Raw genomic sequence first — 24157 nt, 5'->3', positions numbered from 1 at the left:
CATTATACATAAAGAGATCACCAGCACTGGAGTGATTCACAGATGGTATTAGACAATATCATCATGGGCAAACGATTCTGTACAATGTCAGGAGTGCCAGAGATCGTATAAATACCTATGCAGATATGCTGTGACCCATGTCCATTACTACAGGATCCCAGTGTCTTGCACGTAGAGCTGGTCAGGAAAAAAAAAAAAGAACTCTGACATTTTCATTTCAAAGTGTTAAAAAACAGACCCATTTTGGAGGAAAATGTCAGTAATCATTTTGATAAAAAAATTCATAAAAAATTGAGAATAATTTTTGACCAAAAAAATTGTTAAATTTCAACTAGCTTTTGTGTACAGATTTGAGTTTTCTCTTCCTTTTGCCAGTAGCAGGGCCCCTCCTTGAAAGCATCACTTCATTTCTCTCTCCTCCATTTTGAGATCAGACAGTAGTTTATTACTTAATATAATTTCCATCAGGGAAGGGAAAGCCATAGTAAAAGGGTGGGCTCTGCCTTCTGCCCTGAATACAGTTAGATTTGTGGACAGCAATGCAATATTACAACTAGCTACCATACGTCATTTTCACTAATAGAGACAATTCCATAGTCAGTGAAAAAGAAAGAAAAGTTCCATCCTCTTCTAGGTAGAGAAACAGTTTTAATATCACTTAATAAATGTAACAGAATTTGTAATCAGCTACAAGAAGTTCATTAGAAAGGGTCTTGAAAATGGAAGCAAAAAAATCAAAAGCAGGATCAGGCCCTAAATTATTTACAAGACAAAGAATTTTTCCTACAAGGACATATTCTGAGTGTTGTGTATTCTGTACATAAATCTGGAGCTATAATGGTGTTTAAATTAGAAATATGGTTCTAAAATATAGAGGAAACCAAATCTCTTGGATTTTTCAAGTGTTCAGTAATTCCCTCATGAACTCAGAGCCAATATTTTCATGTTATTTTAAAGGAAAAGTTTATACGGACAATATTGTGAGAATCCCAAAAGAGATTCAGAGGAAAGGATTTGCCATCATTTTTGGAATGGCCTGATTCTGAACACTTGACTTTTCAACTTTCATGTTTCATTAACACTAGTTCTTTGGATTTAATTTCCATGGTTTTAGATTTGCCCCTTTTTTATAGGAAAAGGACGCCTTCCCCATATGATCTGGAGCTATTTCCCTATTCAACCAAATTACAAGTCCAAATGCCTTTATCCATTTATTTGCACATAGTGATCAACAGTTTACTTGGAACAGCAATGCATAAATCTCAAACTATATCTAGTATATATGTAAAACATATCTGGGCAAAACAAGATGGAGTCTTTCAGCACCACAAAGAGAATCGTCCTTCCTGGAAAATCCGTTTACAAAGAAAGCGTCTGCACATCCAAATCAGAACACAACTGACAACAATTCCATACCTATGTTCAATTGCTTCACTTTGATGGTAACTTGCAGGCAGCAAGCCCTCTAACATACTTAATGGTATTTTTTGTGTAAAATACTAAAATAGTGTAAAACAGTGAAAAATTTCACTACCTGTTCATCTACCTCCTGTTATACTGTTTCATAAATGTACGCTCCATTGTTTTAGAATAATGACTTAGAACTACAAACATGTTCAAATTTTTGCTTCCCTTACTCTGCTCAAAATAAGATTTTTAAGAGCAAAAGGTCCACATGACAAACAATGGTTGTATTATTTGAAAAATGCAATTAAGGAATAGCATATGAATGATAGGTTTTTGGGTTTGTTAGTTTTTTTTAACAGAAGAGTAAACACAAACACTCACAGATGTCTTATTAATACTACACCCAGCTATTGTATACTCCTAAATTATGCAGACTAGAAATATAATAGGGGATGGACAATTTGAACCAAACCTTTAAAAGTAATGGGAAACAAAACAACATATTCTGTTTTTAATTGCTTTGGGCTTACTCTGGTTCCCACCTGAAATGGAGTTTGCTTTTCAATAATTAAGACAGCAAGAGAAAGTGCTACGTTTGTAGGGTTTACATGCAAAAACATTATTTCACAGATTTTCACAGGAAAACTGCCTACCCACTGTCTACAAGCATCTGATAGAAAGTAAACAGGATTTTTCTTTAAAAAAAGAAGGTTAATTTGAAAACAGCTTATAGAATGTCTGTCATAGTTCTGAGCACAGTATGTTTCACTTTAAAGGCCTGTTTTGCAAACGATGTGCATCTTCAGCATGAGTTGTACCAGAGAACAGATGCTTTGCACTGGGTTAGATCTACCATTGCAGAAACAGTGTTGTGCTTACTTTATCTGCAAGTGAAAAATCTGTTGTCTAAAGGAGTAACAAGCAACATGAAAGAAAAAGTTATGCAGTTAATGTTAAATGTTTGCCTCTTTCTGTTAACTAAAAATACATTTCATATAAGATCAGTGCTTGTGGACCAATCTTCAGGATCCTAAGACTTTCAGTGCTCTAATACTAATCTTCTAGCATTTTAAAGGCCTGATTCCGACCGCAGTAAAGTCAATGAGAATTTTACAACTCAATTCACTGAATGGAAGACTGTCCCCAAAATATAACAGTAAAAATGTATTTGTAATATTTTCTTATATTGTTGCTTTATGAACATATTATGTGAAGGAGGGGAAGTGTATTTAAGTACAATAGTTCTCAAGTGTTTATCCTACGTTCAGAACTATCAATCTAGTTAGCTGACTTCTCCAACTAGCTGAGATACAATACTGATATAATACTAACATTACCCTGCAAAGTAATTTCTTCAGTCAATGGTGACAAAGATTCTGAGAAATACAGATAGAACTATGGGTATTGATCTATATCCTCTTGTAGGTAGAGAAACAGTTTTAATATTGCCTAATAAACGTAACAGTTCTTGTACTCAGCTACGAGAAGTTCATTAGAGAGGCAAACACTGGCCCTTGCAAAGGGAAACAAAGACATTCAAAGCATGGCAATCTTCAGTGAATTATCTTACTCTAAAATTCGAACAAAAATGTTAAAATACAGCACTAAAACAAGAATGGGCTAGGGAATGTCCCAGAAATTTTATTTTGGCTTATCGTAGATGCAAAAGGAATCAACAAGTTCTAGATATATAGTTGTAGTAAGTTTTTTTCTACAAACAAACAATGTGCAACCTCTCCAGTTTAACTCCTTCCACTCTCCTGGGCTGCATCATTCAGCACAGTTATTTCAAAGGGTATTGTAGGAGCTGCTGGAAAACTAGTTTATTGTACAATATTCAATATTAATTTAGCTTGTACAATTAATTTATAGTAAAATATTCTCATCCCTTAAAGCAGAATCTACAAAAGGTATGTATAGGTGTTTTTGTCTGTGAATACAATAAGGGTGTTGCTGTGAAACAAATGCATGGTTTTACTGTGCACTACAGTAAACAGACATGAAAAAGCCGGAATAAAGAGCCAGACTTCAAATGAGAGTCACTTAGTACAATCATCTCATAAAACCTTTATTTTTCCCTTTCTAGGTCTTCCCTTTTTTCAGATCTTAGATTCCTAAACCCCTTTTAGAATCAAGAAAGGGAGAACAGGAAAAGACTGTGAAACAAGACAGCTACAGACACTGTTCTCTGGCCAGTACATGCCTACGCATTCCCATAGAGCATCCAATACTACAATTAAGTCATTTGAGTCACTGATCTTACAATACCTCATCCCACTGCAAAGAAATGCTATTATTAGTTACTGACAAACTGATCAGTTAAGTCACTTTTGTTAGCTGGTGGCGCAAAAGGTTTCAAAGCATTATAGAAACAGCACTTCAGGAGTATGACAGATCAAAGTTATATACAACATGGTGAAATAAGACTAATTTGGTTCTAAAAATTAGTCATTTAGAATATTTTACTATTAAAAATAATGAGAACATATCTGCAAGACCTCAGGCAGAAAGATGGATTATTTTATATTTGTCCACTTACATACATACAAAGTATACACTGGAGATACTGATGCTATAAAAATAATCCCTAGATACCACTTTACATTTGGCTTTAAATATTCCTTAGACATGTTTCACTATTTTTAAAATTCTAAATAAAGTAAATGCTAGACTAAATATGACATCAAGAGCAAAGCTTGCAAGCTAGTTTATTCCACCTGCAATCCTAATCCTTCTACTATACTATATACAATCTTCAAAAAGTGCATTTTTTACAGGAAAAACACCAGAGGGGAATTTTCTTTCTGCCCACTGATGACAAAGGCTTACTGATGATTCCTCCAAACAAATACAGAGTAATTCTCAAAAGGTTTTAGATTTTAATAATGAGCCATATTGAAAAAAGTTTTTAATTTTACAAATTATGCCAAAGAAAAATGCAATTTGATAATTTGAAAACTGCTGTTCAAAAGGATAACATTTTTAAAATTTGAAATCAAATGTATGAATTGTAAAGTTTTTTAAAAATGACTTGTTTACAATTTTAATTTTCAACTCAGTTATTATGAATCTTGTATACAGCATTTAGCTTGGCTGTCACAGTTCTTCCTGCAACAATGTTTTTAACATATATTATGCAGTACACATAGTAATAGGCTACAGCAGTTATGCACCAGTTTGTTCAATTACTCATTTTATATATTCTTTTAGGCATGCAATGTCTTCCTGAATCATGATCTCCCCACCTTTGAATAGAAAATTCAATGAAACAACAAAACACCACTGAAATCTCAATATACTTCATACAGTCTATGTACAGCTTTAATATTCAACAGAACAGATAACATAAATGGAATTTAATGGATAGATTTCTTTATTTTTATCATTTTATTAGCTGTTCCAGTATATCAATAGTTTTAAATAGTCAAACGAACCTAGGGATAAGTATAGTTTTATGAATGCAAAAACGTATATCTATATTAAACTAAGACAAGATCATAATTCTCTTACTAGTTCACAGTCACGCTACTGTACCACCCTAACGGACTATATTTACTAGTGAACAAGCAATATGTAAGGAGGGACTGCACTATAGCCACACGGATATGAAATTAATTTTTAAAAATATTAAGAGAGAGAATTACTACTGTATAAACATCAACAAAGGCACATTTTAGCTCAAGTGTTTACCCATCCAAACAAAGTCTCCTGGATATTTCTTATGCACCTGCAATGCAGCTCAGAACTCTACAATCCCACCGTCGGGCTGCCACAGCCCCGTGTTCTTCAATCTTATCGTCCCTACTTCAGTTTTTGACAGTTTAATATACATTAAAAAAACATATTATTATAATTTACAGTGGCAATGTACAAACATGCAAGGACTCTCTCTCTCTCCCCTCTCCAACCTCCTCTTTGTCCCACCTTAGTTCTTGGGTTTGGAGATAAACAGACAGCAGCTAGGTGGCTGGAAAACACTCCATTTCCAAAGGCAAGCTTTACACTCCTTGCTACTATTTCCACAAATGATGGGCTCACTCTTTACATAAAATACCTCCTTGGCTTGAATAAAGATTCCACCCTTACCCTCCCCGCACACAGTCCTTCCATCTTTTCTTTCTTCACCCACCCTACAGATTCACTGCAAACGGAAGAGGAGGAGAATAATGTCACTTCCCTAAAACTCAAAGGCAACACAGTCCTTCAGGTTTCCTTTTTTATTAGGTACCCCCATGGCATACCTTATGATCTAAGACAAGCAGTTATGCCACCTCCCCTTCCAGGGAAGAATTCAGTCAATCCACTGAAATGTATTTGTGTTTTCTAGATAGGAACAGGGAATTAAAGAAACGCTCCTGTCAGTAAGTTAGCCAGGGAGTAACAGGGCAGAAGAATAACCCCCCCTGCCCGCCTCCTATTGCCCAGCGGACTGCAGCAGGGGCTGCAAAGACTCACAGAGTGGAAGGCAATTGTTTTGCTACAATCCTGCAGTCCCCGCACATACACATTCATGGAGAAGAAAGCCTTTGCCCTGCACACCCAGCTTTATTCTCTGCTAGGCGTGGGCAGGAGAAAATGTTTTAATGCAGTGATTCTCAACCTTATTTCATTTACAGACCCCTAAAACTTTCATACGGCGGTGAGGACCCCTATGGAAATCTAAACAGTCTGCAGACCCCGAGGTGTCCAGACCACAGGTTGAAAACCACTTTTCTTTGGTAACAAACACCTTTTGCAGACCCCTTAAACAAGGTCTGTGGACGCCCAGGGGTCTGCAGACCACTGATTGAGAGCCACTGCCTTAGTGAAAGTGGTAAGGGAGGGCAGGAAAAAAGTCTTCATCTCACCCGTAGACGTGGGGAGAAAGGGGTGAGACGTCCCCGGCCTCAGGCTGCCCCCAACCTATGTGTGTGGGGGGAGGCGACACACTTTGGCCCCTCAGGGTGCCCCCGACCTGTCTGTGCAGCGGGTGGGGAAACGCGAGATACCACAGCCCCTCAGGCTGCCCCCCCCACCTGTCCACGTAGGGGGGGAATGCAAGGCACCCTGCCCCCCCCGTCCATGTAGGGGGGGAATGCAAGGCACCCTGCCCCCCCCGTCCATGTAGGGGGGAATGCAAGGCACCCTGCCCCCCCCCGTCCATGTAGGGGGGGACGGGGACGCGAGACACCCAGCCCCCAAACCAGTCTTTGCGGGGGGGGGGGGGGAGTGAGACGCCCCAGGCTGCCCCCCCACCTGTCTGTGTAGAAGGAGGACACGAGACACCCAGACCCCCACCTATCTGTGGGGGGATGGGTGGAGGCAAGACACCCCAGGCTGCCCCCCACCTGTCTGTGCGGGGGAGGAGGGGAACGTGAGACACCCAGCCCCCGGGGCTGCCCCCGAACCTGACTATGCGGGGATGGGGGGGAACGCGAGACACCCAGCCCCCGGGGCTGCCCCCCACCTGTCTGTGCGGGGATGGGGGGGAACGCGAGACACCCAGCCCCCGGGGCTGCCCCCCACCTGTCTGTGCGGGGATGGGGGGAAACGCGAGACACCCAGCCCCCGGGGCTGCCCCCCACCTGTCTGTGCGGGGATGGGGGGAAACGCGAGACACCCAGCCCCCGGGGCTGCCCCCCCCGTCTGTGCGGGGATGGGGGGAAACGCGAGACACCCAGCCCCCGGGGCTGCCCCCCCCGTCTGTGCGGGGATGGGGGGGAACGCGAGACACCCAGCCCCCGGGGCTGCCCCCCACCTGTCTGGGCGGGGGGCCGAACGCGAGACACCCAGCCCCCGGGGCTGCCCCCCACCTGTCTGGGCGGGGGGCCGGACGCGAGACACCCCGGCCTCTCGGGGCGCTTCTGGGGGCAGCTCCTTCTCCCCCGCGGCAGCCGCCGCCGGCCCCACACGGAGATGGGGGGGGGGGGCGCCGGGCCGGGCCAGGCCAGCCCCCGGCAGGGCCCCTCTGTGCCCAGAGCTACCCGCCCCCGCGCGGAGACTTACCCGGCTGCGGGTCGCCTCCCCGGGCCGGGCGGGGCACTGGCGGGGGGCGAAGCCAGACGGCTCCCCGGGGGCGGGGGCGGGGGCGGGGGCGCGGCGCAGGCGCAGAGCTCAGGTGCGGCTGCGGCGACCGCAGTTCCGTTGCCATGGCAGCAAGGTCACCGCTTTCATCCCCCGCCGCCGCCGCCGCTGCCGCCGCCCGCTGACCCGGAGGGGCCGGGCCTGCCCCCGTGCGCGCGCGCGCCTGAGCGCGTGCCCCCCCCCCCACAGTGTGCCGGCCCCTGAGTGGGTGTGTCCGCCCCTGCAACTGTGCGGGAGAGCTGGGCTGGCACCTGCGTGTGCACAATGGTGTGCGAGTGTGAGGCGCGTGCCCGTGAGTGCGAGGGCAACCGACCCAGGTGCCCTGATGTTCTAGGGACAGTCCGGGTAGTAGGGGCTGCGTCTGCTCCAGGCACCTCTGCACCCCCCAACCCCTAGCCTGATTTTTCACACTTCCCCTCTGGTCACCCTCGTGTGCATAACTGTGCATAGGAGCTTGGCAAGCGGGTGCCGAACGGCGCATGAGAGGTGGGGTTAGATGGGCTGTCGCTGCGTGGGTGTAACCTGGGAATGCAGCTGGGGCTGCTGTGCAGGTAGCGGTGTGTGCATCTTCCTGGTTGTGCAGATGTCTTCAGCTGTGTAGGGACCTGTGCATACAGGCGTGGATATAAGTGTGAGCGCAGCTTATTCCCGGGGGAATTCTGCGCCGCTGCGCCTGGGCAGCATTTATGTCCCCCGCAGATTTCTTGGCTTCCCGGCAGAAAATGACTTTCTGATGGGGAAGCAAAGAGAAGCCACAAGAGCGGTCATGTGACCCTCCCCAGCAGGGTGTTTCGGGTGCCCGGGGCAGCCGGCAGAGAGGTAAATCGCTGTGGGGGCGGGGAGACCCAGCTGATGGCTCCTACCCTGCACCAGGCACAGCTGCAAGTCCCGACTGGGCTGGGGAGGACAGAACTTCCCCTTCCCCTGCACGGCATACAGGGCCAGGTCAGAGCCACCCCCAGATTTCTCCCCCAGCTGTAAGGTCTGCAAACTTCCCCCTCAGTCTGATTCCTGCACCCATCACTCCTCAGCTGCAGGGGGAAGGATCCCTGTATGGGGAGCTGCTCCTCCATCTGCCCAACCCCTGTACATCCAGACCTCCTTATACCTAGACCCTCCCACTGAGCCTCACCCCCTTACACTCAGAGCCCCCCGCCCAGGAGCCCCACTTTCCCTGCACCTGGACCACCCTGATGAGCCACCCACACCTGGACCCCCACCCCATCAAGCCCCAATCAGTTGCACCTGGATCCCCACCCCACTGAGCCCCACTCCCCCAATATCTGGATCTCCCACTGAGCCCCCCACACCCAGACCCCCCAAGCTGAACCCCAATCACCTTCACCTGGACTCCCCTGCAGAGTCCCATTACCGTTGCATCAGAACCCCACAACAAGACTCTATGCATCCAGATCCCGCCACACGTCCCGGATTCCCCACTGAGCTGCCTACATCTAGATTGCCCCACACAGAACCCGCTCAACCCACACTTGGATTCCCCAACAATAAGCCCCTCCACACTTGGATTCTGCCTTGCTGAGCCTGCCTGCCCACACGGAGGGGCAGGGCCCTGGGGTGTTTCTAAGGCAGGCCCCCTTCTTGCGCTGTGTAAGAGTTGGGTGCAGTCTCACCGCTGAGTCCATCCCAGGGGGAACTGCACAGTGATCTCCCTCCTCGGTGCAGCCAGTGACCAGTGCTCCCCAATGCCACACTGGAGCCTCCACATTTGATAAATAAAATTTTCAGAATTTTGCAGAATTTTAAAATATTGTGCGCAGAATTTTTTTTTTTCGGCACCGAGTGCCCTTAGAAGTAACAACTGTGCATTCATCTGGGTTCATATATCTGGGTTCACGTGTCTGTACTCATGCTTTGTGCGCACATATGTGTGAATGTACGAGATGTGTGAATGTGCACAAGGATGTGTTTGTCACAGATGCACAAAAGTTCAGACATACATGCATGCTAATATCTGTACACATGGCAGTGCAAACATCCTAGTGTGCACCATGCAATTAGGCAACTCAATATAACTGAACCCACTCCACCATCATCTGGGATCAGTCAAACAAGATAGCATGTTATATATTCCTGTAATGTGTGGAAAGAAAAATAGCATTGTTTTGGGGAACTTCAATTAGGGAGTCACCTGCTGGAGATCTCTTGCAACCAGTAGTAAACCTATGGCCAATAAAGAATTTTTAAAGTATATTGGGAACAAAGGAAATCCTAACAATGGTATAGACCCCTTACTAGATGGTAATGATAAAATTGTTAATGATGCACAAAAGACAGCAGTGTTCAATAAATATTTCTGTTCTGTATTTGGAATGAAGCAGACAATGTACTCTTATATGAGGATTACATACTTTCCAGTCCGTTAGTAACTGAGGAGGATATTAGACAACATTTACTAGGGATGAACATTTTAAAATCAGCAGGCCTAGAGAAGTTGCATCCAAGAGTCCTAAAAGAATTGGCTGAGAAGGTTTCTGCCAGATAGTGTTAATTTTTACTACATCTTGGAATACCAGGGAAATTCTATAAAACTGAAGGAGCGCTAATGTTCTGCCAATATTCAAAAAGGACTGAGCAAAGTATGATACTAAAAAGATAGACCATTTTGTGACTCCCCTCAATCATGAGTTGAGTGCAAATGATCAAGTAGTAGACTCAATAGAGCAAAGACCAGTTCAATTTGAACTCTACAATCCACCAACTTTGGAGGAGACTAAGAATGCACTTATGAAAATGGCAAACGGAAAGGCAGCTGGAGATGATGAAATCCCAGCTGAAGTGCTAAAACATGGTGGTCCTATACTTCACAAAGCTTTTCTAGACCTATTTACTTTCTGCTTGGAGAAAATGAGGTTTTACCCCATGATTTCAAAGATGCCAAATAGTAACAATCTATATGCATAAAGGGGACAGACATGATTGCGGCAATTATTGTGGCATTTCGCTTCTCTCCATCGCTGGTAAGATCCTTGGTAAGCTGTTGCTGAAAAGGCTTCAGTTACAGGAGAAAGCTGCTGAAGAACTGCCCCTGTAAATTGCCTTTGTTGACCTCAGTAAGGCGTTCGACTCCGTCAGATGCTTTGCTGTCTGGTGCCTTCTTGCAAAGTTTGGCTGCCCAGACAAACTAATAAACCTTATACACTGCTTCCCTGACAACATGCAGGCCCTTGTATCAGTGGGTGCCGATTCCTCTGATCCCTTTTCTGTAGCCCCTGGAGTCAAAAAGGGCTATGTGCTTATTTACGTTGTTCCTGGCTGGAGTGGTAGAAGTCACCGCATGTACAACCACTGCGGGTGACACTTTCACACCACGATTCAATGGCAGACTTCTAAACTTCCATCGATTCAAGGCTGGAAGCAAATCCCAGGAAAGTGAAATAAAGGATCTCCTGGGTGCTGATGACTTAGTGTTTGCCACCCTTTCCAAGAACGACCTGCAACATTTGCTGAATTCCATTGTCCACGCTGTGTCCCTTTTTGGCTTTTGTATTAATGTGAAGAAAACAGAAGTTCTGTATCAACCATCTCCTGGCAGAAACCCATAAGTTCCATCACCACCAGAATTAAAATTGAACAGTTACCAATTAAACAATGTCAAGTCCTTCTGCTACATAGACAGCACAGTTACCGGTGACACCAGCATTGATAAAGAATTTTCAACATGCTTAAAGTCAGCTGCCTAAGTTTTCGGTCATCTACAAAAAGACTTTGGACAAGACGAGGGGCCAAAACCTCCACAAAATGCCAAGTTTACAGAGCTGTTGTGCTCCCTTGTCTTCTATACTTGTTTATCGTGGCCATATTCAAAAACTGAATGGCCTGCAACAATGCCACCTACGCAGCACAACGGGAAACAAGTGGTCTCACAAAATCGCCAACATTGAAGTACTTACAGCTGGCAGCCATGCTAAGTGTGAAAGCCATGCTAGCATGGAGGCCAATGGCCTGGGTCATACATATGGATAACAAATCACCTGCCTAAGAGAGTTCTGTACAGTGAATTTAAAAAAAGACAGTAGGAAGCCTGGCCGTCCCAAACTCTGCTACAAGGATTGCATCAAGTGGGACATACAGTCTGCCAAGCTGGATTTAATGACCTGGGAGTCTACGTCCCTTGACAGGCGATCCTGGCACTCTGCTACGATGGAAACAGAACATGCAACAGAATATCGTTTCACTACCTCTGCCGACAGTAGGAGGGAACTTAGACACCACCGTGTCCTGGCACGTCTCCTTAACCATACACGTGGACACTGATTTCCAGTCGTAGTCTTACTCCAGTACAAATGACGGTCATTATATATTATATTATTATTATTCAAAAAGTACTAGTGGGATGACCTGGGTAACTATAGGCCAGTTAGCCTGATATTAATCCCTGGCAACATAATGGAAAAGCTGATACAGGATTCAGGTGATAAAGAATTAAAGGATAGGAATATAATTAATGTCAGTCAACATGGTTTTATAGAAAAACACGTCTTGTCAAATAAACCTGATTTCAATCTTTGATGTGATTACAAGTTTGGCTGATAAAGGTAACTGTGTAGATGTAATAGACTTTCGTAAGGCATGTGTAGGAGGAGGCCTGTGAGCACAGAAGACAGAACTTTCATAGGATCTGGACCTAGACTATGGGAACTCACTCCCACAAGAGAAAGAGGACCATGGATCTTGCTGCCTTTAGAATTAAGTACAAAACTCATTTCTTCAGCTGAGTATTCCTATGACGTGCATGCACCCACTAATAACTTTAATCCTCATCAAGCATGTTATCCTATTTACTGGGGAGGAAGAGAGACATATTATTTCTCCGTCTTTGCTTAAATACTGCTCAGATGCTAAGGCAGTATGCTCCAAGAGAAGAACTGGATGGCTAGATAGCAACACTGTATCAGGCAGATACAGATTTGAACTTTACTTTTCCCCATTTGTACCCTTCTATTGCACAAATGATATTTTCCCAGAAAAGGCAAAGCCAAAACACTTTATTCCACCTCTTGCAGACTTAACTGTGGGGGCTGAATTCATCCCTGTTGTAAGTTCCGTTGCCCTGACTGCACATTTGTCCCACAACTAATTTCGTTTTTGAACAGCCTCCTAATTTGTCATCATTGCATAGCTAATAGGTGACTGAGAACCCAGCAAGAGGGCTGGTGCAGAGGAAGTGAACCACTGAGTAGGTCTAATTCTTCATTAATTGTGAGGGATTGCAATGGGAGTTAGGTGCCTAACCTGCTTAGGCGCTTTTGAAAAGCCCACTAGGCACCTAAATACCTTTGTAAGTCTGACCCTGTGTGCTCTTCAGCAAATCAGAATATCTTAGTCATTGGGGTAATAATCATCCTTGTTCTCACTTCTCTTGCATTTTCCATCTTTAAGGCATTTCAAAAACATTAACTGATTAATTCTCCCAACATCCCTGTGAGACAGCAAAATATTAGTTCTTCCCTACTGCACATAGGAAAACTGAAGCTCAGAGAAGAGACTTAACTCGCTAAAGGTGATAAAGTGAGTCAGTGTCAGAGCCAGGAATTGACCCCAGAGGCCTGAAAACCACTCTATTAGAGCACACTTCCTTTTCTGTTTTATCTCAGATCTTTTTAAGCAGCTTCACTGTTGGTTGGACTCAATTTAGGAATGTTAGCGAAATGGGCCAGGAAGCTGACTCTCCTGGAACTCCTGCCAGAAGGTAAATGTACTGATGTTTGAATCATCCTGCAGCAAACGCAGGAGCATTGTTAAATTCAGTGTTACTCCCTAATAATGTAGCACAAATTAAAAGGCAAAAACAGCTGTACAGTTGAAAAAGGAAATATGGTCAATTGTGCCGTTGATCCTGAAATGTAAATTCATTGTAGTCCAGGTAATGGAAATCCCTTTGGATGTAGAAAGGGAGGATTCAGCACAGACACATTCTGGCTAGAGCTGGTTAAAAAAACCAGAAAGTTTCCTGTAAATGTTTGCATATTTTCCCTATTTTTATAACTTTTCAAATTAGTTTCCACCTGCTGTGTAGCCAAATGAAAAAATGAAGGAAACAAATTAAAAACAAAGAAGTGAAAATTGTTGTTTTTTCCAGTTTTGACCCACTTAAACTTTAGGTGTTATCTTCTGCAGCCCCCTGACAATGACTGATAAGCCAAAAAACCCAAAATGACTGTTTCTGAATTATTTGGAAAGACTATCTTAACCTCTCTATGCCTCAGTTTCCCCATGTGTAAAGTGGGACTAAAACATCTCACAAGGTGCTGAGAAGCTTCAGTCCTCAATGCCTGCAAAGCTCTTTTGGGAGGTGTTACGTAATGACTACAAAGCACTACTATCTACAGCCAGTTAAATTCTCTTTGCACACAGAGCTGGACTCCTGGCAGTGATGGCCCCCCATCACAACACAAAACGCTGGAGGTGTTCAGCATCTCATCCTTAATCTGGACCCAGCCCCTAGCACTGCAACATTCAAAATCCAGATCCAGGTCAGAATGCTGAGGTGTGAGCCTCTGTAACTGCTGGGGAACAACTGTAAAATCTTAGAGCCTAATTCATTCCACCCAAACTGTAGATGCCAAAAGAATGCCTTGGCATATAGCCATTTACCTTCACTGCTCTCTGAGTGTGGAAACCAAAATGGCTCTGATGTAGAATGTCAGTGACTGTCCTTGCAGTGGTGGTAATCCCTTGCATCTTTTTACATTCAAATTGCAGGCTTCCTTCTTTCAAAGTTTGTCTCCAAGTGATTTGCCCAAGGTCACATAGGAGTCCGGGCACTGGGAACACATCCCAGGATCTACTGCTTCCTAGTCCTAGGCTTTAGCTCCAGGACCAGCATTCCTCTATTGCAGGTAGGGTGACGAGACAGCAAGTGTGAAAAATTGGGAGGGGGGTGGGGGGTAATAGGGGCCGATATAAGACAAAACCAGGCTCCCTGCCTGCCTGCCTGCCTGCCCGCCCAGGCCCTGCGCCGTGTCACTCCGGGAAGCGGCTGGCACCACGTCCCTGCGGCCCCCCGGGGGTAGGGGGCGCAGAGGTCTCTGCGTGTTTCCCTCGCCTGTGGGTACCTGCTCTGAAGCTCCCATTGGCCATGGTACCCCATTCCTGGTCAATGGGAGCTTTGGGTGAGGTACCCACAGGCAAGATCAGTGTGCGGAGCTCTCTGTCCCCACAACCCCCACACCCAACGGCTGCAGGGACGTTTTGTGGCCACATCCCAGAGCGGCGCAGAGCCCGTGGCGGTAGCCATCCCGCGGGCCGAATCCGGCCCTCAATTTGCCCACCTCTGCTCTATTGCTTGTTCCGTGGTCTTATGTTTGAGGTCTGTGGATCTAGAAACATCTCTCAAATAGAGATTTACAGAATACTTTTGATTGGCACTACCTTGCTCACAGGCAGAGAGCCACAGGCCGGGTGATCTGCCTGTGGATCTACTTGGTGGCACACATGAGCCGTATCCCTGCACGCCTTCCCTAGGTTTGTGTGACAGCATTGTAGAAAGGATTGTGCTGTGCATCACCCGTGTGAAGGCTGCCAAAAGTTTTACACAGAAACAAATCGAATAAAAAATCCTCACTAGATTGTTTATTTTTCAGACCTCACTGTTCATAAAACTAACTCAGTACAAGTGCAGTAGTTTGGTTTCCCTGGTAAACAGTAGGTGGCACAAATGTTACATGAAGGCCTTTTAGGTGTTGGACTAGTTTTACTTGTAGAGGGGGGATGGAACCTGGCATGGTGCTTGGGGAGGGGGCTGCGTGGTTTCAAGGATCAACTAATTACAGGGCTGGACGGTGGATACAGTGGGAAGGTTTGGGGCCGGGGGGTGATGATCTCTTTGTCTTGCAGATGTCTCAGGTTATCAGCTTCTGGCCCAGCATTCATGTGTTCCGTAGACAGGGCCGGCTCTAAAAAAAGCGCAAAAAAAAAAAAAAGGGCCAGAGTGCCACTCCTTGAAAAGTGCCGCCCCCAAGCATGTGCTTGGTTTGCTGGTGCCTAGAGCCGGCCCTGTCTGTAGAGCCCTGAGCTCTATGTTCGTGCTCAACTAACAGGAATACAAGAGGATATTTTCAAAGTCACAAAGGGCAGTGAAACACCCAACGCCCATTGACTCTCTAAGTGCCTTTGAAAAATCACCCCCTAATAAACAGTGATCAATGCAACTGCCTCTTTCTCCTTATCCCCTTTGCAATTTAATACATTGTGAACAATAACAAAGTCAGAAGACAGAGCAGCTGATCATGAAGCTGGGAGGGGGATGCTGCAGCAGGGTTGGGGATGTGAAGAGGGACCATTATCCACCCAATTCAGTATGAAGAATGTTTCTGCTGCAAAATCTGTGGTGACAATACACACATCGGGCCTATTTCTGTTCCCTGCTACACCCAGGTAAATCCAGAATACTCATCAGTGAAGTCAACCCAGTTATTTCCTATTTAAACCCATCTCACTGAGATTAGAATGTGGCTCAGTGGAGTTTTTACATATTCACAGCGGTGTAAATGAGAACAGAATTTGGACTGGTATAACCATAATAATACAACCTACAACTGGTGTCACCTACTTGAAGTACATTTTCATTTAATCATTATTAATAGTGCACCCCTCACTGATCGATAATAGCCATGTAGCCGCCCTGGGTCCTGTGTAACCCCACTGTGATTGAGATGAGATATAGAACTACATCAGGTATGAACTGGAATGTTAAAAATTGCAATCAAGACCATTCCCTTTTGGTTTAACATTTTTGCTATCTGGTAGCAATACTGAAAATCATTCATTAGAAGATCATGGGGCTAAATTCTGCTCTCTGTTAAACTCATTCAAGCCATCGGCTTCAATGCAGGGTTACAGCTGAGGGCAGGATTTGGGCCCTGCACTGTACAGTAAGTGGGTTAGTAGCTGGCAGATGTAAACTAATTGCTAACAAACTGTTCACAGCATGGGAGGGGAAGGAGAGAGCTCTGAAAATGCCAGGAGAAGTCCATTTCATGGAGCGAGGTTGGTTTCTTTGTACTGTCCTTGAAAAAATGGTGATGTGTCCAAGGATTTATTTACAGAAGAGATGATAAAGATAAAGGAGAAACTATAAGCTCCTTGGGGCAGGGACTAACTTTTTGGTCTTTGTTCATACCATGACTAGCCCAGGGCCTCGGCCAGAAATAGGGCTACTAGGCACGACAGCAACATGAATAATAAAGATGGAAGATTGAAGAACTGTAACGTGTAGCATGATGAGTGTGTAAGCAAGGTCTGAATGAGTTCTACCTTCCCAGCTAGCCTGGGTGGGAGATGAACTCACACAGATGCCTGGATCCTCACTGAGCAAGGACAATCGCTGTGAGTGGGGTGTGGAGAGGGGCGCAGAAAAGGAGCTTTTGGTTGTAGGACCCAAGAACATGAGGCAGAAGGCACTGCCCCACGCACTCTGGGGGGGGATCCTGCTCACAGTTTTATGATTTTGAATCCTGCTTGTGGCATTTTCCCAAATGAATGTCAGGTGACTTCCCTCCTTTCATTAAAAGTTTCTTTTCTACACTCAGACTCTGTGCTTGCGAGTGGGGAAGTATTCCCTCCAGGGGTGCAAGTGAGCCGCTATGGCCGGCACTGCATACCGGTCAGAACCCGCACCGGCCCATACCCAGCCCACATGAAAGCGCTGCCGCGGCAAAGGACCCTGCAGCGCTTTAACGTCCCTGCCCCTTTTGCTCCCCCCGGCCGCTGATGGGCGGGGTGGGGGGGCAAAGGGAGCAGCTGCCCTGGGGCCGGCGATTTAAAAGGGCCTGGGGCTCCGGATGCTGCTACCACAGCAGCGGCGTACAGAGCCCTGGGCCCTTTAAATCAACACGAGAGCCCCGGGTGGCACGGGCCACGGCATGGAAGGGCTGGCTGGGGGATGCTGACCCCCCAGCCCCGCCCCTTCCGCCCGAGGCCTCACCCCTTCCAGGGGCCAGAGCCCCCCGCCCCGTACCAGTAAGTGTCCTCAGTTACTTTTACCCCTGATTGTCTAGAGGCGCCCAGGGGTGATGTGTAATTTTCCAAGGTTCCTGGGTGGGGATTCGAGCCAGTTCTATGTTGTATTGTTGAAAAGGAAGCTCTAGATATCAAACCCAACCCTGCTTGCTGCTGACTCCACCTGACAGAAGGGTTACAAATGGAACTGGAGAAAAGGGGTCAGGTTTTAGGAGCGAGCTAGTTTGGTGCAACATCAGGCCTGAGGCTCAAGAAAGGAAGCTGGGGCAAGTTTGCTAGGAGACAGACACAGACTTCTCAGCATGTAACACTGGCCTCTAGGCATGCACAGAAAAGATCTCTTTCCTACAACTCTGCTTGCTGTATCTCTTATTGCTAATGAAACAGTACCAAGCAGAATGTGGTTTCCAAGCACAGGGCCAAGGATAGCACATTGGCACAAGCCTCCCGAGCAGCTATTTGCCTTGCAGCGGGATATTTGAGAACATCAGCATCATTTGTTTTTAGTACAGCAACATCTCCAAATAGGTCTGCTTGACCTTGCTCTGAATTTGCACATGGGGGCCACCTGGCAGGAGCTCTATGCATCCATAACATCTCATGCTTCCCAGAAAGCTCATTTACTGTAAGCAAATCATATCTCACCCCTTACGTATGCAAGTGAGTTGACCTAACTCTCTCAACGTAAAACATTGCAGGATCCGGCCCATAGTTTGTGGCCAAGGTGCTGAGCATCTTTGGCTCCCACTGCTTGTTGAGAGAGTCCAGGGTGCTCCGCTCACTGCAGGATGCGCTCAGCACCTTGCCAGATCAGTTCCCATAACATTCAGTCATCTTTACCAACAATATACTTAGCAAATCCATTACTTTTCAGTATTAATTTATGAAATGGCCTTTAGCCAGGATCCCATGACTGGGCAAGTCACCTCTTGTTTATACTGGTTGGGATTTTTAAAAGGAGCCTCAGGTAGTTAGGTGCCTTTGTCCCAGTACATTTCAATGGGAATTGTGTGCCTATGAATTAGGGTCCTTTGAAAATCCCAGCTGCTAGACTTAAACAACATGACTGCAAAGACAAAGACTGGAATATTTACAAGTCACAGGGGAAGGCTATAGACTTTCCAGGGCAAAACAAAAAGGTTTCAGACATGGGCCAGAAACCCATCACAATTTTTAAAGATCTTTTATTTAAAATCCTCTTTGTGCAGGGACATGAGTCACTGATCTGTCCACATACATGTGCCTATGGGTATGCCTACACTACGAAATTAGGTCGAATTTATAGAAGTCGTTTTTTTAGAAATCAGTTTTATATATTCGAGTGTGTGTGTCCCCACAAAAAATGCTCTAAGTGCATTAAGTGCATTAACTAGGCGGCATGCTTCCACAGTACCAAGGCAAGCGTCGACTTCCGGAGTGTTGCACTGTGGGTAGCTATCCCACAGTTTCCGGAAATGAGATTCAAAAGTTCGCTGTTCTTTTCCTGACTACCTGGCCAGTGCATCTGAGTTCAGAGTGCTGTCCAGAGCAGTCACAATAGAGCACTCTGGGATAGCTCCCGGAGGTCAATACCGTCGAATTGTGTCCACAGTACCCCAAATTCGACCCGGCAAGGCCCATTTAAGCGCTAATCCACTTGTCAGGGGTGGAGTAAGGAAATCGATTTTAAGAGCCCTTTAAGTCGAAAAAAAGGGCTTCATCGCGTGGACGGGTGCAGGTTTACATCGATTTAACGCTGCTAAATTCGACCTAAAGTCCTAGTGTAGACCAGGGCTATGTTCTGTTCACTACTTCTTATTAAAGATCAAGAAAAAGGTCAGAGGACCCAGTGTCTGGAGAGCAAAATATACATGAAGAACTGTGCCTATTTTGTCCACTGCATGGGCTATGGGTTGAGAACCACTGCTCTAGTGCAATTTCCATTGGAAGAATGGCATGATGTTGACAGAGTTACATTAGGAACAACTCCTACAGCCCTTAGTCACCCAAATCTTCCATTTAAATCAATGGGAGTTTTGCAAGAGAAGACTGCAAAGCTTTGGTTCAATGTGTACTGGAATGTACTGGCTACAGGTACAACCGCCTCTTCTCGATGGGTTGTCACAGCTGCTCAAGTGTATGTGTGGCCATGTCACCCTTCTAATGACAACAGAAGCTATAAGTCATAAGACTACTGAAAACCAATGGGAAATTTCCTAGAGGTCAGGTGGTAGGTTTCTGTTTTGGAGCTGAAATCCCAAGATCTTTCCCTACTGTGTATAACAGCTGACTGCTGTGTAGTCTTGGCAGCTAAAACATCAAGACACTATGTCTCTATGATGTTCTGTTCTGGCTGAGACCAAGTGAAGGAAATGAAGTGAACTGCATTTCTTGTAAATCGATTGTTTTTCCTTGTTTTAAGCAAATGAGTAAAAAAAGGGAATTGTGCTGAAGTTACAACATGCTTTGTGCATTATTTTAAAGTAAAACACTCTGGCTATGTACATGGCATGCTGGGATCTAAGCTGTATAGAGTATACATACTGGCCCTCTCCCCAGTTCTTCTCTTTATTAAAAACAGACACCTTTTAAAATTACAACATGGGGTGACACATATTTTAAAACTCTACTAAAGGCTTGATTGTCCCCATTCCACGTGTAGTTGCACAAGATAGATAGGGTGGAAAGACACAAGGAGTCTTCCACATTTTGCACAAGAGTTAGGCACAATCTTATGCCCCTGATCCTGCAAAATTGTATGCACATGATTAAGAATGTGCACTATGAGCAGTCCATTGTAACATGCTGGATGGTTGACATCAATGGACTCCTCACAGTGCATAAAGTTAAGCACCTGCAAAAGGATTTTCAGAATCAGTCTTTGTGTTCCCCTAAGCACAAAGACTATTGGAATCTAGATCTGTTGCCACACTAGACTCCCTAACTGAGCCCCCATGTATAATAAATGGCATAAGACAAAGTCTCCAGTAATTCACACCATTTTTGTGTCAGTAGACATTGCGGCTCAGATAAATGAGATAATTCTTTAGGAGGACACATGGATATATTCTCATTTAAACCATCACTAGGTTTGGTCAAGAGAAAGGAAAAACAGATGTCTCCAGCTCTTGGAGTAATCGAAAAAATGCTGATTAGTTTAACTGAAACCTATAAGGTGCTTCTAACCTGCTTTTGGGCTGGAAGGACGGCACTCTGGAGGGCTTCAACAAGCTATATATAAAGGAGGGAGCAATATTTTGCCCCCTAACCTATGACTAATGCTAAAGCTAAGTACTATGTAGTGAAGTAAAGATGCACTGTCATTTGGCTAGCACAGAAAGAAAGAGTATTGATTCTTCACTGCACCTAGTCAGGGGAATGCTTTAAACTCTCAGCATTCTGCCTTGAAGATATATAACTGGTTTCCATTAGCTTGCTGGAAAGGACTAGAGAAGCCCATAGGAACCTGCAGGCACAAAATTGACGATCAGGCTGTAAATTATAATCTCAGCTCACATCTTTTTACTGGGTTCATTTTAAGAGCCTTTGAAGAACTTGGCAACCATGGAGGAGTTGGTGGCAATGTTGTAAAATATGTGGCAGCCTCTTGAAAGCATCTGCTTCAATCTTTGGGAAAGAATGCTAGATTCCATTTACGGTACAACCAGCTACCAACACTAAAACCTAGTGATTGATAGGGTGGTGATGGGGAGAGATTAGAAGTTGATATTTTTAGATCCTGGGAGTAATTTTGTATTATTAAATATCAAAGATGGATGCACCCAGGCAACTGGCCATGGGTCTCAGACTCTAATTATCCACAAGTGCTATGAAAACGCTATTTATCATGTACTCAACTTTTTTCACACGGGCCACAGAAAAGCTGTGAGATAATAGCAAGACGTCCAATGGCTAGGACACCAGACTGGGACTCAGGAGAGCTGGGATCTCTCTTCTTGGCTCTGCCACTGATCTGTCGTGTGACCTTCAGCAAGTCACTTCCTCCCTCAGGGCCTCCATTTTCCACCTCCCACCTTTCATCTGTCTGGTCTATTTAGATTGTCAGCTCTTTAGGGGGCAGGGATTGTCTCTTACGCTTTGGACGTTCAGCACCTAGAATAATGGGATCCTGGTTGAGGCCTCTAGCCGCTTAATAACACAAGCAATTCGTTATTATCACAACTGTGGGTGTTACTGCCCTCAGCCACTTTTGAACAAATGACCTTCCAGCTACAAGTCTCTCCATTATAGAGTTACAGGGTGAAATTCAATGGCCCGTGTTAGGCAGGAGGTCAGGCTCGAGTGGTCCCTTCTGGGCCTAAAAAGGCAAGAATCTATGAGAGAGGCAAGCAGGATTGGGCCTTCAGAGGTTTAAAATCTGCTGTGACAATTGGTCTATCCCAGTGGTTCTCAAAGCCGGTCCGCCGCTTGTTCAGGGAAAGCCCCTGGCGCTCTGGGCTGGTTTGTTTATCTGCCGCATCTGCAGGTTCGGCCGATCGCGGCTCCCACTGGCAGTGGTTTGCCACTCCAGGCCAATGGGGACTGGGGGAAGGGTGGCCAGCATGTCCCTTGGCCCATGCCGCTTCCCACAGCCCCTGTTGGCCTGGAGCGGCGAACCGCGGCCAGTGGGAGCCGCGATCGGCTGAACCTGCGGACGCGGCAGGTAAACAAACCGGTTTGGCGCGCTAGGGGCTTTCCCTGAACAAGCGGCGGACTGGTTTTGAGAACCATTGGACTGTACAGCGTTTGCCTACTTAGAAATTAACCATGAAAAATAGGTCAAGTTGTTGTCAATAATTAATGTTATATACAAGTACAAGCAAATCAGACAGAGATTAAATTGGTCCAAACAAAAAGGCCACACTGGTATAATCCAAGGAATATGTTGAAATCACGCCTAGTGAAAACAGAAGATGTGGAACCGGAAATTCATGAATCAAAACGGGTGTATTGGAAATTAGGCCTAATTGATGGACAAAATAATGAGGGGCTGGGCTATCCCACTCACCACTCCTTTTGGGGGTCCTTGGAGAAAGAGACTTTGGGAAGAGAGCACAGAAATAACAGATGGAGGGGATCAGAGCGAGCATCACCATTCTGGCTGCTAGCCTCTCTGTTTCCTGGGCCCCACCCTTGTCACCCTGATCCTGAGACATCCTGACCAGCATGGACCCACATAACATCATCATCTCTACTGGCTCCGGCTGAATCCCAAACAACACCTAGGATGAAATGAGATCAGACTTCAACAGCAATCACAATGGCTCCAGCCCATCTCAACTCCCTTATCCTGTACCCAGAACGACAGTTATTACCATCTTTAATACCATCCAAGAGACCGCCAAACAAGGGACTTTTCCCTCTAAAATCTCTCTTCATCTAAAAAAAGAAAAGGAGGACTTGTGGCACCTCAGAGACTAAAAGGTGGCACAAGTCCTCCTTTTCTTTTTGCGGATACGGACTAACACGGCTGCTACTCTGAAACTCTTCAGCTAAAAGGAAAGGGAACAAGAACTTTTGTGAAAAATGAAACCCTTACGTAATACTTTACATTTCAGATGCTTTAACTCCATGCCTCTGAAGACGTGGGTTTTTTACGCACGGAAGCTTATGCCCAAATAAATCTGTTAGTCTTTAAGGTGCCACCAGACTCCTCGTTGTTTTTTTGTAAATGCTTTAACTGTTTTTCCTTCTTCTTTGTATCTTTAATACTAGGTTCATATGAATTTTAATAGCGTGTTTGCCTTGGCACTAAGCAGGCTGAGGCCTCTGTATACCAAACCCTGAACTGTTTTTAACACTGTGCAACACGGGACAATGACTGGGTTATGTTAACACCTTGGCTAGCACAGAAAGAAAGAGTATTGATTCTTCACTGCACCTAGTCAGGGGAATGCTTTAAACTCTCAGCATTCTGCCTTGAAGATATATAACTGGTTTCCATTAGCTTGCTGGAAAGGACTAGAGAAGCCCATAGGAACCTGCAGGCACAAAATTGACGATCAGGCTGTAAATTATAATCTCAGCTCACATCTTTTTACTGGGTTCATTTTAAGAGCCTTTGAAGAACTTGGCAACCATGGAGGAGTTGGTGGCAATGTTGTAAAATATGTGGCAGCCTCTTGAAAGCATCTGCTTCAATCTTTGGGAAAGAATGCTAGATTCCATTTACGGTACAACCAGCTACCAACACTAAAACCTAGTGATTGATAGGGTGGTGATGGGGAGAGATTAGAAGTTGATATTTTTAGATCCTGGGAGTAATTTTGTATTATTAAATATCAAAGATGGATGCACCCAGGCAACTGGCCATGGGTCTCAGACTCTAATTATCCACAAGTGCTATGAAAACGCTATTTATCATGTACTCAACTTTTTTCACACGGGCCACAGAAAAGCTGTGAGATAATAGCAAGACGTCCAATGGCTAGGACACCAGACTGGGACTCAGGAGAGCTGGGATCTCTCTTCTTGGCTCTGCCACTGATCTGTCGTGTGACCTTCAGCAAGTCACTTCCTCCCTCAGGGCCTCCATTTTCCACCTCCCACCTTTCATCTGTCTGGTCTATTTAGATTGTCAGCTCTTTAGGGGGCAGGGATTGTCTCTTACGCTTTGGACGTTCAGCACCTAGAATAATGGGATCCTGGTTGAGGCCTCTAGCCGCTTAATAACACAAGCAATTCGTTATTATCACAACTGTGGGTGTTACTGCCCTCAGCCACTTTT

The 24157-nt window shown here is 45.3% G+C and overlaps 1 protein-coding gene across 6 annotated transcripts in view; it reads right to left on the bottom strand.

Annotated features, from left to right (window-relative positions):
* CCDC92 (coiled-coil domain containing 92) overlaps positions 1–24157 on the bottom strand; it is an 85818-nt gene that overhangs the window by 15645 nt on the left and 46016 nt on the right. Inside the window, exon 1 of one of the 6 annotated variants that reach the window (XM_048821395.2) lies at positions 7393–7498. The exons of 1 other annotated variant lie outside the window; for it this stretch is intronic. The gene's annotated coding sequence lies outside the window, so the exon portion shown is untranslated. Of the gene's footprint in view, positions 1–5331; positions 5488–5648; positions 5723–6853; positions 6901–7199; positions 7293–7392; positions 7499–24157 lie in introns of those variants that run through there. 4 more of the 6 variants (XM_048821399.2, XM_075120032.1, XM_048821398.2 and 1 more) reach the window with 4 other exon arrangements.

Source organism: Caretta caretta, chromosome 15 (assembly GCF_965140235.1).
Source record: "Caretta caretta isolate rCarCar2 chromosome 15, rCarCar1.hap1, whole genome shotgun sequence".
NCBI classification, from domain to species: domain Eukaryota; kingdom Metazoa; phylum Chordata; order Testudines; family Cheloniidae; genus Caretta; species Caretta caretta.
The sequence above is the reverse complement of the archived record's forward strand: the minus strand, read 5'-3'. Positions and strand labels throughout refer to the sequence as shown.